The following is an 18,941-nucleotide window of genomic DNA, read 5'->3' as shown; positions in this document are numbered from 1 at the left end:
TGAAAACTGAAAACTAGTAGTTAGTATATGTCATATGAAAATAATTAGTTGCAGTAGGAATGAAATGGGACATCAACTTGTCATTGTAGAAATTGCACCATGTCTTATTTTTCATTATTACTTTATATAAGTGAAGGAAACTGATGTGGAGAACAGCACAATTGTTGTCTGATCTGTTTGGAATGTTTTGAAGGAAAAGACAGGCTGTTGCAATGCAGAAATTATTAAAAATCTGGCACGTAATTCACACAAGAATTTATTTTTGTCTTGTCATTTGACGTCAATTGTATATTTTTGAAATATAATGCCCTTTTCGTAACCTTCTTCTATGACTTTACGATCCTAAATTAGACGGTTCCTTCCTGCAGCTTGCATTGAGAGTGTTGGTCACTTCAGATGAACCATAGTCTGCTGAGGACAAGATTTATGGCATTCAAGACTGGTGATCCAGAAATATACAAGGCATCCAGGTACGACCTACAGAAGGCTATTTTAAAGGAGAAAGAGAAATTATGATTGAGGTTAGAGATGACAACGGCTGCACATCAGCTCTGGCAGGGTTTGCAGGCCATTACTTCCTACAAAGCAAAACCTAATATCCTGGATGGCTGTGATGCTTCACTCCCAGATGAGCTCAAAGACTTTTATGCATGCTTTGAAAGGGAGAATAAAACTACACAAGACTGAATCCCTGCAGCATCTAGTGTCCCTATGATCTATCTTGGAGATTGATATCAGAACATCGTTCCAGGGGACGAACCCTCACAAGGCATCAAGCCTAATGCTGTGCCTTGTAGGAATCTGAAGACCTGTGCCAGCCAACTGGTGAGAAGGTTCAAAGACATCTTCAATATCTCACTGCTGCAGGTGGAGGTTCCCACTTGCCTCTGCAATACCCTGGATAAGATTTCTACTACTATGCTGTGGAATATTTCATTTAGTAGTTTTCTGTAAAAGCAGTGTGTCCTGCTGGTACAATGTTTTGGTTTCAGCTAAAGATAAGGAGGCATATTGTTCAACTTGGGAATGTGGTGTCAGCCACTCAGGATGGGAGAACTAGGAGAAGATTCTAGACAGAGCATAGTGGAGAGAGATTTGTGCTGGATGCTGGTGGGGTTGGTGGTCTTTTGGTGGGAGATGCAGAGAAGGGAAATTCAGGAGAAACTGCCCTGAGAATCAATCTGATGGGAAAACACGATTACAAGGAATGCTTCCTGAAATGAAGGAGTCCAAGATGGTAAGTTTTACCGGTGATGAGAATTCTGCACCATGAGTAATAGTTATACCCAGCTTTTGGAAGAAATGAGTTCCAACATTCATGTGCAGATTTAGACTGATTTAACTGTAATGGACCCCTTTATTTTTTTACTTTATTTTCTTTCTATTAATAACTGTTTAATAAAGCTGAAATTAGTAAATATGCTTGCTTTATAATTTTACGCAGTGTACGATTTGTTATTTCTTGCCGACCGATAATGTGTGTGGGCAGAACGTACACAACATTCACTCAGTCAAGGTTCCATCAATTGGAACATCCCAGCTTTCCTGTTTGGTTGAACCCCAAATCATACTGACCCTGAAGGTATATTGTTTGTGAAAGGTGGCCTCCTTACCTCCTCATTGTTGAGATACATGCCTGAATAGCAGAGTTAGCTATTGAGCCAAGTTTGCATACAAGCCCTGGTGAGGGGTTATATTTCAGAAGGGCGACAATCATGCCAGTGCCTAAAATGAGCAGGGTGAGCTTCCTCAATGATTATCATCCAGTGGCACTCATATCTACTGTGATGGTGCTTTGAGAGGTTGCTCATGGCTAGAATCAACTTCTGCCTAAGTAAGGAACTGGACCTGCTGTAATATGCTTTTCACCACTACAGATCTACAGTGGATGCAATTTCACTGGATCTCCATTTGGCCTTAGACTACTGGACAATATCAATACCTACATATGTCAGGCTGCTGTTTATTGACTACAGCTTAACATTCAACATAATCATGCCCTCAGTTCTAATCAACAAGCTCCAAATCTTGGGCCACTGTACCTACCTTTGTAACTGGATGCTTGACTTCCACACCGGGAGACTACAGCCAGTGCAGATCGGAAATAACATCTCCTCCTCACTGACAATGAACACTACCTCACCTCAAGGATGCATGCCCTCCAGAAACAGTAGCCATTGCTGTTCTGCTGAAATCTCTGCTAGAGTTCCCTTGCTTTGGCTAACTCCTCTCTCATATCTCTGTCATCTCCGTTACCCCATGGAAATACTAATACCTCTGAGTTTAGCTTCTCCTTCTCAAACTGCAGGATAAATTCTATCATATTATGATGACTGCCTCCTAAGAGTTCCTTTAACTTAAGCTCACTAATCAAACATGGATCATTACATAAAACCCAACCCAGAACTCTCATTTCCCTAGTGAGCTCAACCACAAGCCACTCTAAAACCCCATCTCATAAGTATTCAACAAATTCCTTCCCAATCTACCTGTATATTGAAATCCCCCATGATTATTGCAACATATTTCTTTTAAATGCCTTGTCTAACTCCCATTCTAATTTATATCCCACAATGTCATACGTGCCAATCTCTAACTGATCTGATCTAACAAGATCTTATTTCATATAAAGTGTGCATTCAAATATAACACCTTCAATCCTGTAGTCATTACCCTTTTTGATTTTGACCCCCTCTTACATTTTAACTCATCCCACTGACTACAATTTTGCCCTATTATCTGCCTGTCCTTTCTCACAGATTCACTTTACACTACTTACTAGTTGGTCATGTGGATAGTCAAAGGCTTTTTCACAGGGCTGAAATGGCTAGCACGAGAGGTCACAGTTTTAAGGTGCTTGGAAGAGGAGATGTCAGGAGTAAGTTTTTTATGCAGGAAGTAGTGAGTGTGTGGAATGGGCTGCCAGCGATGGTAGTGGAGGTGGATACGATAGGGTATTTTAAGAGACTCCTGGACAGGTACATGGAGCTCAGAAAAGTAGAGGGCTATGGGTAATCCTGGGTAATTTCTAAGGTAAAGACATGTTTGGCACAGCTTTGTGGGCTGAAGGGCCTGTAATGTTCTGTAGGTTTTCTATATTTCTATAACAATTGCCCGATCCTCAGCCCTAAAATTCCAGTTCCCAACCTCCTGCCAAATTAGCTTAAACTAACCTAATAAATTTTAAAGTAAGTTTTCCATCTAAGAACTCTTATTGATTTTGAGGATTGTAAGTATCGCTCCAGCTAGTAATCTTTATCACCAAGGCTCTCAAGATTCTTTTCCATCTAAAATGACTGTGGATGAACTGTAGATCAATTGGTATTGTTGCAGGATCTGGGTGAAATCATTTCCCTTTTATAATTTTTCACCATATTTAAAGTTTTCAAAAATACTTTTGACAGCATGCTATCTGGCTGTGCGGAATTACCCATTACAGAAAATAATTGAATCTACTGAAAATGTGAAAATTCTTCTTTGCAGGCAAAACACTGGATGATGACTGTGAAAGCAGTGGTCTTATCAGACACTTCACAGTTTGTTAATGTTCACACATTAAAGAGAAAAAATACTATGAGTTGGTTGTCAGAATTCTCAGAGTTATGTAATAGAATGACTGACAATCTGTCACATTATCATTTTAGGTAATCCCATGGTTGCTTGGCAATCGCCATAACCTGCCTTCTAGCAGCTCTTCATTTCCCACCATCTTAAGAAAATGCATCCTGACATCTTTGTTAATTTTGTTCTGTTATTTGAAAAAAAAAGCACCTTCTGAAATTAAGGCAATGTTTAACCCATCTAGATGAATGGAATTTTTCAAATGGAGTTTGAGTTTTGTACTGAATAGATATGCAATTAATGCATTATGAGTTTAAGTGATCAGGTTATGATCTTCAAGGAGTTAACAATAAAAGTAAAATCTTTGTATCTCCATGTTTTTCCTGGGGCAAAAACATTGACAGTTTTTGTGATCAGTGTTTGCTGTGTTATTAACTTGCTTTCATGTGCTTTGGATTCATTTTATAATTATGGCAAGTTGAATCTGAAACTATTTGAATTTTAGAAGACAGAATGCTCTCCAGATCTCAATATTTATGGAGCAGCAATGGTGTATGAAGAACAGGCACTGGAAGCGTAAAGCAACAATACAATGTACCCATCTCAGCTGAGAATAGGGACAGTGCAATGAGATTGGTGACGATAGGATGGAGAAAAGACAAAAGAGATCGATAAAATATCTGATTCTTGGCTGACTTATCCTACCTGATTTGAAAACAGCAGAACATGCTAGAAAAGTGTTTGAAGCTTGATCAGGAAAATTTTGAGGCAAAGTGGCTACATGAGGAGGAATCGAGCAGTAAATTCCAAGAAAAAGTGCAGAGAAGAAGTACAAGGCCACAGAAAGTACAAAGGAGTGGAGTCATCTGCACGAATTTTAAATCAATTACATTAAGTCATGGTATTAGTGTTGGTACTGGAAGAAAAGCCAGTGTACTAGAGTTGTAAAATTAATGTCATAGAAACATAAAACTGATATGAAGAAAAAGACGGGAGTCCAAAAGATGCAAGTTTTAGATTGTTTTTTACTTTATGTGAGGCAATTCACTTATTTTTCCATATAGCCCACAATGAACTATTTAAATGATAAAGAATGCTTAATCATACAGTATATGTATAATATTACTCAAATACTACTGAAATATTAAATACACAACACTCTTCCCTGCTTAGCTATAAAGTCTAGTTCAATATAGAACGCATCTCAACTATATATGCAGTACACTATACAAGTTCTATACAGACATCCACAGCATGGTCAGTTTTTAGATTGTTCCATTCAAGCCAAAAGATTTAATCATGGTGAAGGACTTCTTATTCTTTTGGGACAATGTCTTTCCTGACAAGGGAGGTCACTCTGCTTGGCAAGTGAGACTGTGGCGATATGAACAAGTCAGGTTCTGGGGCTTGCTCCATGGTGGTTGTAGGTGTTGACTTCGAGACTGCAGGAAGAGTTTCTGACAGATTTGGACCCCTACTTTGATCCCTGCTTCTTTCTCAGTCCCAACTTCTTTCTTTCTCATTTCCACTCTTTTTCTTTATTCTAGTATATGTATCATGATTTTGGGAAGGTGAATATTGTTCACTAGCATAGTCTCTTATTAATCCTTCTATTGCTCCCTTTATGATCTGATCTCTCCTTTTGGTTTCCTCATCCAAAACATCATCTGATGTATCGCCTGTTTTAGTATCTCCATCGACTCCTTTCTTTTAGTCTTCCATTCATCCAGCTGGGCTTTGGTCTTTGCATTTACTTTTACAAGTAGCTTTTTGTCTCTCTCAAAGTTCATGCAATAGCCTTAAAGCACATAGAGTTGAATACTTGCAACTTTCCTAAAACTCTTTGAACTCTCTTCTAGCTTAAAGCCAGGACATATTTTGCAACTAACTACATGATTAATATATCAGAAGCTTTCTCAGATATATTGCCTACAAGAGCTATTGTAGTTGGACAAATTTTGTCCATAAGACCATAAGACATGGAAGCAGAATTAGGCCATCTGGCCCATTGAGTCTGTTCTACCATTCAATCATGGCTGATTCTTTTCCTTCTCCTCCTCAACCCCAGATCCCAGCCTTCTCCCTGTAACCTTTGATGCCATGTCTATTGTCTATAATCAAGAAAATATCAATCTCTGCCTTAAATACACCCAATGAACTGGACTCCACAACTACACGCGGCAACAAATTCCACAAAAACATCAGATGATGTTTTGGATGAAGAAACCAAAAGGAGAGATCAGATCATAAAGGAAGCAATAGAAGGATTAATAAGAGACTATGCTAGTGAACAATATGCACCTTTCCAAAATCATGTTACATATACTAGAAAAAAGAAAAAGAGTGGAAATGAGAGAGAAAGAAGTTGGGACTGGGAAAGAAACAGGGATCAAAGTAGGTGTCCAAAACAAGCTCATTCCACACTCCCACCACTCTCTGTGTGAAGAACCCCCCCCCCCCCAATGTTCCCTTTGGAGTTTTCCCCCTTCACCCTTAATCCAAGTCCTCTGGTTTTTTTCTCCCCTAGCCTCAGTGGAAAAAGCCTGCTTGCATTTACTCTGTCTATACCCTTCATAATTTTATATACCTCTATCAAATCTCTCCCCATTCTTCTACACTCCAGGGAATAATGTTCTAACCTATTCAACCTTTCTCTGTAACTCAGTTTCTCAAGTCCCAGCAACATCCTTCTAAACTTTCTTTGCACTCTTTCAATCTTACTAACATCCTTCCCGTAATTTGGTGACTAAAATTGCACACAATCAGACGGTCAGATTATTACCTTAAATCCATCAGTAATCTTCAATCACTCTTGAATTTTCCTTTTATGTATGGGATACGGCTAACTACAACTTTCCAATCTGTAGTGTAGACCAGCAGTACACTAGCCACAGCTACCCATGTAGTGATAGTTGGAATTCAGTTCTTCAGCAGCTGCCCATGTCTGGGCCTAAGAATTTGCTCCAACATCCCAGCGGCTGTTCATCCCCTCCTGATCGACCAACTGCCTGCACACATACCTGCCAGTTGGAAAGCCGTAATGGAAAATGTTAATTATTAAGCTTTTTTCCCCCATTCTCCGACTTAAGATCACTAGCACCTATTTTCTGTAAGGTGGATATGTTCCAAAGCATCCTTATCCATATCCCTTAATTCCTTGGCTTCCATGCAATTTTTCATGGTAAATACAGGTAAGAATTATTAAATTAAGATCTCACCCATCCTTGGTGGCTCCACATATAGATAATCACATTGCGCTTATGATGACCTATTCTCCCACTAGTTACTCTTTGGCATTTAGTATTCCTATGGAAACTCTTAGGATTCTTCTTTATGTTATCTGCCAGAGTTACCTCATGATCTCTTTAAGCCCTACTGATATTCCTCATTAGGGAAGTCATCAATCTCTTGTACTTCTCAACACCTTCACTCGAACCTAGCTGCCTATATGTGTCATATTCTTTTATTCCTGACAAAAGCCTTAGTATCAACTAGGGCTCCTTGCCAAATTTGCATTTCACTCCAATAGGTCCTCATGCTGTCGAACTTTTCATATCTCACTTTTAAAAGCCTATCACCTGTCAGCTGTCCCTGTAAACAGTCTCTGGTAGTCAACCTTTGCAAGTCCACATCTAATGCCTTCAAATTTACCTTGCCCCAATCTAGGACTAGCGAACCACTCTTAACTTTTATGATCTTAGGATATATTTTCATAAGCCCCATGAATTTGTCCATCTTAATGTGCTTTAAGATCAGCAGCATCTCCTTTTTTGTAACGTAGATAAGTTCCAAGAAATCCTACTCATATCCCTTAATTCCTTAGCTTCTGTGTCCTTTTCCACAGAAAATACAGGTATGAACTATTAACTTAAGATCTGACCAGTCCCTAGTAGCTCCACATATACTATAGATGACTATATTCGATCTTATGAGGATTTAAGAACTAATAGAATTATGGTTACTGGTCTGAGAGTGATCCCCACTGCCACTCCTGTCACTTGGACTGCCTCATTCTCCAATAGGAGGTCCTCCTTTCTCGTAAAGCCGCTGCCAATTTGGAACGTGCATTTGGTATTTCAGTATCTCCATTATTTTCTGTAGATCTTTCATGAAAACAACACTTTTTTTGTTTTCAGTCACAGTATTTGAGGTACGATCTCACTAAACTGTGTACAAAACCAGAGAGACTTACTGACATTTGTACACCAGTCATGCAGTAGAGGCTAACATTATTATGTATCTCCTCAGTTGTGTTTCATATCAATGTCTCTTCCCTGCACTGCCAGCAGCTAACTGTGATCTAATGATATGATCAATGACCAGTTCTGTTTGAGTAAGAATTGAAATGGAGACCAAGTATTGTGATGCATCACCTCTTTATTTCAGTGAGAACACATTCCCAGCAAGATACAAAGCAAAACACTAAGACTCTAAAAATAATTGATTATTAGCTTCCTAAGGATATCTGAAAGGTTGTCCTGTTAACAGCAGCAATTGTCCATGAACAGGCGACTCCCCTAAATGTGTTTCACACATTCTATTCCATTATATTTCAAAGGACAGCAAAGTGAATGAGGAAGATGAAGTGGTAGCAACTATGATGTTTATAAATGGTTTAAATACAGTCTCTACAGTTTAAGCATTAACTTACAATTTTATATTTCAACCTGGAACCAGCTCTGAGTGAGATCTATTGTCCCACATTTGACACCTCCAGGATTTCATCCAGCACAACCTCAGTGCTCTGTGCACCCAGCACTTCCCATTTCCAGTCCGCTCTTTTCATATTTTTGATTTCTGCTTGGTGAACACACAGAGAATCTGTCCCATTGTGAAGATAGAATGTCACCATATCTGTGTTCAGAACCATCTCAGTCTCAGTAAGTACTCAAATTATTTAAAGAGGAAAGAGAAGTTCTCAGAACGATCAATTCTGTTACCCAGAGGAGACACCCACCCATATACAACTGTGCCGTGTGGAGACTTTGAACAAATATTTCTGCCTTGATAGCTCTTCCTTCAGATTCTCAGGTTTCTCACCAGCAAAGTTTAAATATGGAGCTTCCTATTATTGGCTGAGTAAGTGTTTCTCTTTCACTGTCCAGTGTAGTTTCTCAGCACAACTGATAGGTCCCTGGATACTGGGAAATTACTTGGAATTCAGAGGGCAGTTAAATATAAACAACATTAAACAGACCAGCAGCAGCCCGGCCTCCTCTATCTAGAACATTTGGATCTGTCAGTACCAAAGCTGAATGTGTGGTTAAGGTGAGGGTGGAAGACCATGTGATTCCCCAACATATTTCATCCAGGGAGTGACATGGAGACACAGCTCCACAACCAGGACTATCGGGCACAAGACAATCAGTAGGGACCTTCGGTGGGAATAATTCATTAGAACGACTGAATTATTCATCAGAATAATTAATTGTAATTTGTAGTAAATGCAAAATACAATGAATGAAAGGGAAAGATAGCCTCACCTTGGTCACTTGGTTTGTTGATGAGAGACATTGATCGTGTGGATAGTCAGAGGCTTTTTCCCAGAGCTGAAATGGCTAACACAAGAGGGCACAGTTTTAAGGTCCTTGGAAGTAGGTACAGAGGAGATGTCAGGGGTAAGTTTTTTTACACGGAGGGTGGTGAGTGCGTGGAATGGGCTGCCGGCAACAGTGGTGAAGGAGGATACAATAGAGCCTTTTAAGAGACTCCTGGATTGGTACATGGAGCTTAGAAAAATAGAGTGCTTTGGGTAACCCCAGGTAATTTCTTAGGTAAGGACATGTCCGGCATAGCTTTGTGGGCTGAAGGGCCTATATTGTGCTGTAGGTTTTCTATGTTTCTATGTAAATTCACCACCCTTTGGCTAAAGAAATTTCTCCACATCTCTGTTTCAAAAGGGCGCCCTTCTATCCTGAGGCGATGCCTTCTTTTCCTAGACTCTCCCACCATGGGAAATATCCTTTCCACATCTGCTCTGTCTAGGCTTTTCAACATTTGAAAGGTTTCAATAAGATTCCCCCTCATCCTTCTGAATTCCAGCAATTACAGACCCAGAGCCATCAAACATTCCTCATATGATAACCCTTTAATTCCTGGAACCATCCACATGAACCTCCTCCGGACCCTCTCCAATGCCACCACATATTTCCTAAGATGAGAGGCCCAAAACTGTTCACAATACTCAAGCTGAGGCCTCTCCAGTGCCTTATAAATTCACAGTATCACATCTTTGCTCTTGTATTCTAGACCTCTTGAAATGAATGCTAACATTGCATTTATCTTCCTCACCACCAAATCAACCTGGAAGTTAACCTTTAGGGTGTTCTGCACAAGGACTCCCAAGTCCCTTTGCATCTCAGATTTTTGGATTTTCTCCCCTTTTAGAAAATAGCCCGCACATTTATTTCAGCTACCAAAATGCATTTTCCAACATAACATTTCATTTGCCACTTTCTTGCCCATTCTCCTATTCTTTCTAAGTCCTTCAGCATCCTACTTGTTTCCTCAACACTACCTGCCCCTCCACCAATCTTCATATCATCTGCAAACTTGGCAACAAAGCCACCTATTAAAAATTTAAGTCATTGATATATAGTAAAAAAAAAGTGGTCCCAACGCTGACACCTGTGGAACACCACTAGTCACTGGCAGCCAACCAGAAAAGGATCTTTTTATTCCTACTCGCTGCCTCCTACCAATCAGCCAATGCTCTAACCATGTTAGTAACTTTCCTGTAACCCTTGGTAAGCAAGTATTAACTCTTAACTTGGTAAGCAGCCTCATGTGTGGCACCTTGTCAAAGGCCTTCTGAAAGTCCAAATATTCAACATCCACTGCATTCCCTTTATCTATCCTACTTGTAATCTCATCAAAGAATTCCAACAGGTTCACCAGGCAGGATTTTCCCTGAAGGAAATCATGCTTCCTTTGTCCTGTCTTATCCTGTGTCACCAAGTACTCCCATCACCTCATCCTTAACAATTGACTCTAGCATCTTCCGAACCACTGAGGTCAGACTAACTGGTCTATAATTTCTCCTCTGCTGCCTTCCTCATTTCTTAAAAAGTGGAGTGACACTTACAATTTTCCAGTCCTCTGGCACTATGCCAGAGTCCAATGACTTTTGAAAGATCGTTTCTCATGCCACAACAATCTCTAACACTACCTCTTTCAGAACCCTAGGTTGCAGTTCATCTGGTCTGGGTGACTTGCACACTTACACACTTCCTCTGAGCAGCATGGTCCTTCTTTGGTTCAATATGCTTTCTCACCAGAGGCACAGAGATTGGCACCAACATCCATTTGACTTCTGTTGGGCAATAGTTCATGGTGTACAGCATGGAGACAGTTGTGGCATCATCCAATACCTTCTTCATTCTGTTTCTGTGGATCTCCAATCAAGTTCAGATTCAGATTCAGTTTATTGTCATTTAGAAACCACAAATGCAATGCAGTTAAAAAATGAGACAATGTTCCACCAGAACGATATCACAAAAGCATATGACAAAACAGACTACACCAGAAAATCCACATAACGTTTGGTAATCCCCAATCCAGAGTCCAGAGAGGTTGCTGCGTATTAATATCACGCTACCATCTTAGCGCGTTTCCCGGAAAGGAGCTCCAATCCAACCAGACAAAACAAGACCAACAACTAAAGCTACAAGACTTGCATAAAACTGCATAGTTACAACATATAGTTACAACAGTGCAAACAATAGCAAAGTTGATAAAAAACAGACCATGGGCACAGTAAAAATAGTCCAAAGATGTTAAAAGACCATAAGTTCAAAAGAAATCACTACACAGTTTCCACAAGTCCTCAGGGTCCTGATTGACTTGTCATCTCACGCAGGCAGTAGAAGGGAATACCCCCGCTATGGACTTCCACGGTGCCACCCGACTCAGCCTCACTGACACAGCACATAATGAAAGCTCCGTTGAACCCAGCCTTGCAGACACAGCACACACTGAAAGTGACCTGACCGCAGCAGACTCTGAGTCCATCGTACCTCCAAGCCTCCAACCATCCCCTCCGGCACAACTTCTCCGAGCACCGTCCTCTGCTGAGCGTATTAAGACGCCCCCACCAACGGCCATTGGCAACACGACCCCGAGGACTGGGGGCCTGTTCTTCCCAGCAGAGACCCGGACCTCACAACAGCAGCAGCAATGAAGAAGGTCTTCCTGGAGATTTCCAGATGTTCCTCTGTGCTCCCACGTCCGTTTTTCATCCGATTATGATTGCACACAGCACCCCACTTCACAAATAACGGATAACCAGCTCTGGAGTGGCCACTGCAAGCTGCGTCGTGCCGCCATCTTGCTCTCATTTCTATTTTTTATTTCTATCTTTGTGACATCCTGGGTTACCTGAAGTGCTTTTCCAGATCGACAATGACAAAACATGGAACTTTCCCTGCACATTGCTGAAGAATATTAACAGAATTTTTTTTTAAGCCCTACTTGTACAGGGCAACAAAAAATTGCGTGAGACTCTGAGTGTTCCTCTCCACAGAAATCTTTAGTAAAAGGCAAAAGATTTATTCGATCTGAAGAGAAATCAGAGTGAACTAACAGCAAAAATTTCTAACGTCTCCTGGCCTTCAGTAGCAGCCCCTTCCAATTCCTGTTTATAGACATGAAACATTGACACAAACTCCTCTGGTGGAATGTGAATTATAACATGAAGCTCATCTGCCCAGTCAGTTACTTCATTCATCTGCTGCTCAACAACATAAGACTGAATTCTCCTCCAGACTACACTGTGTGGAATTGTCTGATTTTCTATCACACAGCTAACCTCCATCGCTTGCAGGGTGCTTAACAGTTGTCCTCCTCCTTCTATCTATAACAATCCTGTGCTGGGGCTACAAAGTGGAGATAAGGCCAAATGCAGGCATCTGCTTTCCCGGGTTAACAACTCTGTGTGGTCTGAGACACCGCCGATAGCTCCCAGCCGGACTAACAGACTTGAGGTGCTTCACTGAGACCGCTGTGCACTTCCATCCACCAAGGCTCATCACAAACACCGCCGCCCATTGGCCGACGAACTGGCATGCCAATGAGGCTGGCCAATGGACATAACATTCCTTTGAGGGACGTGTGAAGTACCCTATCAGCGAACAGCTTTCGTTAAACAACGTCGGCAGGGAAACATGATGTTCCCGCGAAGCGCCAACTCGATTTAAGATTGTTATTAGGTAATAAAAGAAAATACAATTAAATAAATATCGCCAGAGGAATTCAACGGATCATGCTTCATATAGAGTAAAACTGTGTACACAAAGCAACACTTTGAAAATTCGCAGCCAAAAAGCGTTTAAATGCTGTCCCCCCATAAATTGTGTAAAAATCTAATGCACAACGCCACTAATGATGAGGTTCCGAATATAAGGTACAGTGCCAGAGAAACTCGGCAGAGCAGGTAAATGGTGATGAAAGAAAATCAATCCTAAAGAGGAAACTAAACCTGCATGGCAGAAAGAACAGCGAAATGGCGGCGGTCTCAGTTGTAGTTGTCTTAGCCAATCATACCCCCACAATTGTGGTCATTCTGTTTTTACCACATACAATACCAATGTGGCTTACTGGTTGTTTTATTTCACTGCTATGTATGTACCGCAGTCAACATAGTATTAACAACATCAGTATTCAATATCCAACTATGTCTGAATTTACTAACGTGGAGATGGGACATTCTGTACTTCACAATAGCCAGTACCCTGGACCATAGTAATACCTGTTTATGATGCAAGCTACAGAAATAAGATTTATATAAGCAGCAACAGACAATCTGTTGGAGGAATTCAGTGAGTTGAGCAGCATCTGTGGTGGGGGTGGGGGAGTGGGGGTTGGAGGAACTATTGATGTTTTGGATCAAAACCCAACACCTGTACCTGAAATATTGTCACTTACTCTCGTCTCTGCGGATGCTGCCCAAGACACTTGAGTTCCAATGGATCATTTGTTACTTTGGATTCCTGCATCTGCAACCTGTTGTGTTTCCTTAGATCCATATGACTGTGATTATTCCACCATTGTTACATGTTACTTAAGATGTTATATAATGTAATTAATACATAAAATTTGGAGAATAATATTTAATAGCTCTGTTATGTACCTGTCTATTCAGGTAATTTCTAATTGATGTCATTAACCGAGCAGATCTTTCTCCTTTAGAACACATGTGTAAAGGTTTGCATTTATAATCAACATTTTTATTTTAACAAAAGCACTACTTTTCTCAGACGATGGCTCAAATAAAACCTTGAAACGTTTAAAAGCAGAAATGCTCTAAAATACAGTCACCAAAAAATAGCATAACATTATTCTAAGTGCAGGTGAAAATCCCTGAGGTTTCAGACATTCCTCAGTTTGCCCTGTGGCTCATCTGTTGTTGACAATCATCAAAAATACTATTGTTTGTGTTTCTTCAAAAGGAGTTTGATTACAGGAATTGGAAATGACTTTCAGTGGAACATTCTATCAATAGAGAGATATTAAGGGTGCAGCAATGGAGAATTACATCAATATGTCAGGCCCTCCTCTAGAATCATTACAGTTGTTCTTGGCTTCTGCTTGTACTATGGCTGAAACATTTACAGTTTTTTTTAGTTTCACGTTCTATCAAGGTTGATGGCAATTTGATGGTACTTCACCCCTTTCAAAAGTTCTGATTAAAATCAAACAAATATATGTTTATGTTTTACATGCCTTCTGATTATATTGAACTTACATCAATTTTTGCATCAATTATGCAAACGAATTTTGTAATCTTTTGTAACAAATACTCAGTAATTACAGTTTATTCTGTTTTCCTGTGCTCTACTAATTCAGTTCTGTCGCATCTCACAACATTCACTATTAGAAAGTGAATGCAGGTAGCAAATTCATGCCAGATACAGGTAACCTAGTGCCAGTAAAGAAAAATAACATTGTTAATATGAGAATGAAACAGAGGCCTTGAATGAAACAAAGACAAATGAAAATAGGGATATATCACCGTAATGAGGGTCTTCTGAAGGGCAAGCAAAAGAAGAAATTCAGGAAAAAATGAAACTATAAGATTTTTATTCTGAGAATATTTCAACTAAGACTAAATAAATTGTCCAGGTAGATAAAGTGAATAGGAAAATGAAAGGTTCATTTGTGTGCAGGGATCAGTTCTAACACAGAATGCAAGAAGCCTGTCAAGGGAAGATTCATAAGTGGATCTCCTTAAGGAAAATGAACCAGAGTAGATAAGAGAAGTCAAATAAAAGAACGACTGAACAAATAGCAACCAGAAAATAATACACATTGAGATAATAACAGAGGAGATCTTAAGAATGACAAAGATCATGGTAATGGATTCAACAATACGGTAACTGGGGAGGCGGAACATGGAACTGAAAAATAAAAAGGATGACAGGCAATATTGTATTCAATGAAGAAAAACAAAATAATACTAACACTAGTCTAATGCTAGAGATAAATGAAAACAAATTAAAAACTAAGGATAAAGAAGAAGGCAACAACTAGGTACTTGAACAGTAATAGGGAAAATGAGAAGCAAATATTAAAAATTCCATTGGAAGATAAAGTACTTCTGTTAAACCAAATCGTCATCCAGCATGCATGATGTAAAGGATAAGGAGGAAATTCAAGATAGGATAGGATCAGTAAGGGATGCATATGATAAAGTCAGGGACAAAAATAGCAAAATGGAAGAAACATTAAATAATTATCTTGTTTTGAGATTAACTGGGCAGACAAAGCAGATTAGAACAATGCCAGAACATAGATCAGAAAATTCAAAGAAATATTAACTAAACTAATCAGCTCAGAGAATAAAACCCATGGAGTGGACAGAAACAGAAGGGGTATTTAGATTCAAGATTCAAGTATGTTTAATGTTAGTTGTAGTACACAAGTGCAAAGGAGAATGAAATAATTGTTATTCTGGATGTGATGCACCACAAAAAACACAATAAGATAAAGAACAGAACAATGAAAAACACATTAAATATAACTACATAAGATAGCTTATATACATTGATTGTATGCCCATTAAGTGATGCCTGATGTCTGCACATAGGGTGACTGACAGAAAGTGATAAAATAGTGGTGGAGCGGGGTGTGGAAGGGTGGGTAAGAGACTTGAGATGTTGAACAGACCTTCAGTCTTACTGCTTGGGGAAAGCAACCGTTTTTGAATCTGTTGGTCCTAGCATGGATGCTACGTAGCCTCCTTGCTAATGGGCGTGGGACGAACAGTCCTCTGAGAAGGGTGGGTGGGATCCTTCATAATGTTCCAACCACACACAGGAGAAAATCTGTAAATGCTGGAAATCCAAGCAACACACACACAAAATGCTGGAGGAACTCAGCAGGCCAGGTAGCATCTATAGAAAAGAGTAAACAGTCAACATTTCAGCCCAAGACCCTTCATCACTCCTTCATGATGTGACTGGCTTTTTACTGACGCCTTTCTGTATATGTGTCCTTGACGGCTGGTAGGCCAGTGCTGGTGATGCGTTCTGCAGTTTTGTGACTGTGCTGTCTTTCTGTCCATCACAGTGCAGTTTCCATAAAAGCAGTGACGCACCTTGTCAGGATGCTCTCTACTGTAGAACGACATGAGTATGAACGTGCAAAGCCCAGCTCACATGAACTCTTCCACCTCTTCTCTGTAGGTCATCTCATTGTTGTTGCAGATGAGCCCCACCACTGTCCCCATGCATCAGCAAACCTGGTAATGTGACTGCTCAACTATTTGGCCATGCCGTTATGTATGAGCTGAGTCTACGTGAAATGAGCTCAGTACACAGCCCTGGGGACAGGGGGTGGGGGTTACCTGTACTGAGGATGATGGGGAGGGAGCAGAAATTGTACACCCTGACTATTTGAGTTCTGTTCATTAGGAAGTCCAAATTGTGCCAGTGATGTGTTGAGCTGCTTTGACTACCCCTGTGGAGCCTTCCTCTGCACCACAGTGCAGTTTCCTTATCGAGCAGTGATGTGACTTGTCAGGATGTTCTTTCATGTGATATGAGTATTGATGTGCATAGTCCAGTTCTCTTCCACCTCCTCAGAAAGCAGAGACGTGGTGAGGTTTCCTGATTGTGTAGGATGTGCTCTGAGACCTTGAGAAGTTGTGTGCGATGTGCAGTCCCAGGAATTTGAAACTGCTCACAATTTTCCACAGCTTAAATTTATAATACATTGTAAAAGCTGCTTGATTGCTTGTTTCATATGGAGAAGTCAGATGGAAATTGTTACTGCGAACTACAGACTAGTCAGCAAAGCCTCAATGGTAGGAAAATTAATGTCATTCTCAAAAAACAACAAAACTGAAAATATATCCAGATGCCAAAAATAGAATCTTAGTAGTTAATTTGAACTTCATTGGATTCTTTGAGTGGGTGAAGACAATATTATCTGGGACCAAACATGCGACAGAATAGTCTAACGAGCAAGGTCAATACACTAAGTTCAGAGAGCACATGACAGATAACTGGCTGACTTGGACAGATTATAGTGCATAGAGCAAAGGCAAATTGGAAAGTGATAGGATTTCTTCTTTGTTCATTTATTTCACTATTTATATTAATAATATAATTTTTTAAGTTAATTACATTGTCAATTATCTTGGTGGAAGTAAGTTAATATTGAGGAGGAATCATTTATAAAATACCTCAATAATCTGGCTGAATGGACACACGTTGACATGTGCATTTAAACTGGATTGTGATACTGGGCTGAGTGGTGCTCAACCTGGCTTATCCTCTGATATTATTCCCACAGCTACATACAACCTTTTCCGCTCTGCGGCTTCATTGGGGTTCCAGAATTTGCTGCTGCAAGTGCCTCCTGACACTTGCTCAAAGTACGAGGGCAGGTATCATGTGAATGACACCAAAAATCTGCCCTGGACCACCCTGACAGCCTCCTGACAGCTTAAAAACATCAACTTACTTAAGCATAAGTTTAAGTGATGCAAATTCATTAGAACAATAATATTCATTAAAATGAGGGAAAAAGGAAAAAACTATGTTTTAACATTATTCACCTGGTCTGTCTCATAATTCAAAATAAGGGCACTTGGTGAATAAAGATCTAAAAAGGAACAAAAAAAAAACCAAAAACATTAAAAAGCAGCACTTTTAATAAGGCCATAAAATTTATAAAACAAACCAGGTGTTATTTATAGAAGGATGAATTAAGAGGAATACTGCCCAACAGCCTGGATCTTTAGTTACATCACATGTTGAGCACTATACATCGTTCAGAAAAAAAAGGCACAAAAATATATTTACGAAGATGATTCAGAGATCTGAATTTATATCTATCAGAAAAAGATCAACAGAATTGCTTTTCTCTTGCAAATGGGAGGCAGGAAAATGACTTGACAATCTTAACACACCTGTAAATGATTTTGTATCCAATATATTGAAAATGTGAAACGAACTACTCCAGACAGTGATTGAGACGAAATGTGAAGATGCATTTAAGAAGTTTTGGAGGGAGAAGGGAACAGGGAGTTAAGCTGATGGACTTCATACAGAAAGGCATGAGGAAGCTCGAGTGGAGCAAAAATGGTGGCATGACCTGGTTGGGATGAATGTGAAATTCTGTACAATATTTTCTCTGCAATCCAATGTGTCAAATATTTCTGTCAATTCCTTTAACATACTTAACATGTTTGATTGTATTGTTTCATAGCAAGTTTTAATATTGACAATTATGAAGTAATTTGCATGAGAAAATGCATGAGAAATTCATGAGAAAAAGTACTCTTCAACACTGCTGCTGTTTTAGGCACAATCTACACCTGAATTGAAGTTTGTGTAAAAAAAATTATTTAATTAGCTAGAGTTTTACTGAAAATGAAGTCACTGTAATTTACTAACTGTAAGTAAACTTTCCAGGGTTCTTTTCTGGCTAGTTTTGTGGACAGAGCTAACATTGTACCTAACTATTTTTAGGTTAATGGAAAAAGATTTATACCGAATATAATTTGCACTTAAAGTAAGATAACTTCTTGAGCTGATAATGTTTATATAACCATGTGACAATTACAGCATGGAAACAGGCCATCTCAGCCCTTCTAGTCTGTGCCAAATGCTTACTCTCACCTCGTCCCACTGACCTGCACTCAGCTCATAACCCTCCATTCCTTTCATGTCCAATATAAATTATCAATACAATTTTATCAATATGAATTTCTTTAAGTTCCTCCTCTTATGACTCTTGATTTCCTGATATTTTTAGATATTTTCTTGTGGCTTCTGTCACAAATTATTCGTTAGGCATCTTTGTCATTTCTGTGTTCCTTATTAAAATTTCTTCAGTAGGGGAATCTCAATTACTTTTGCTAATCACTTCCTTTTTAC

At 39.6% G+C, this 18,941-nt stretch overlaps 1 long non-coding RNA gene and 1 other non-coding gene across 3 annotated transcripts in view; one reads left to right on the top strand and one right to left on the bottom strand.

Annotated features, from left to right (window-relative positions):
• Positions 1-18,941, top strand: part of LOC132400594 (uncharacterized) — a 153,554-nt gene that overhangs the window by 64,920 nt on the left and 69,693 nt on the right. The window lies entirely within an intron of this gene.
• On the bottom strand, positions 12,023-12,136 carry LOC132401421 (U5 spliceosomal RNA). Its single transcript, XR_009514576.1, has one exon. It is a non-coding gene; the product is annotated as a U5 spliceosomal RNA (small nuclear RNA).

The sequence above is a fragment of the Hypanus sabinus genome, chromosome 10, assembly GCF_030144855.1.
Source record: "Hypanus sabinus isolate sHypSab1 chromosome 10, sHypSab1.hap1, whole genome shotgun sequence".
Classification (NCBI taxonomy): domain Eukaryota; kingdom Metazoa; phylum Chordata; class Chondrichthyes; order Myliobatiformes; family Dasyatidae; genus Hypanus; species Hypanus sabinus.
Note: the sequence above shows the minus strand (reverse complement) of the source record. Positions and strands in the feature narration are given on the sequence as shown.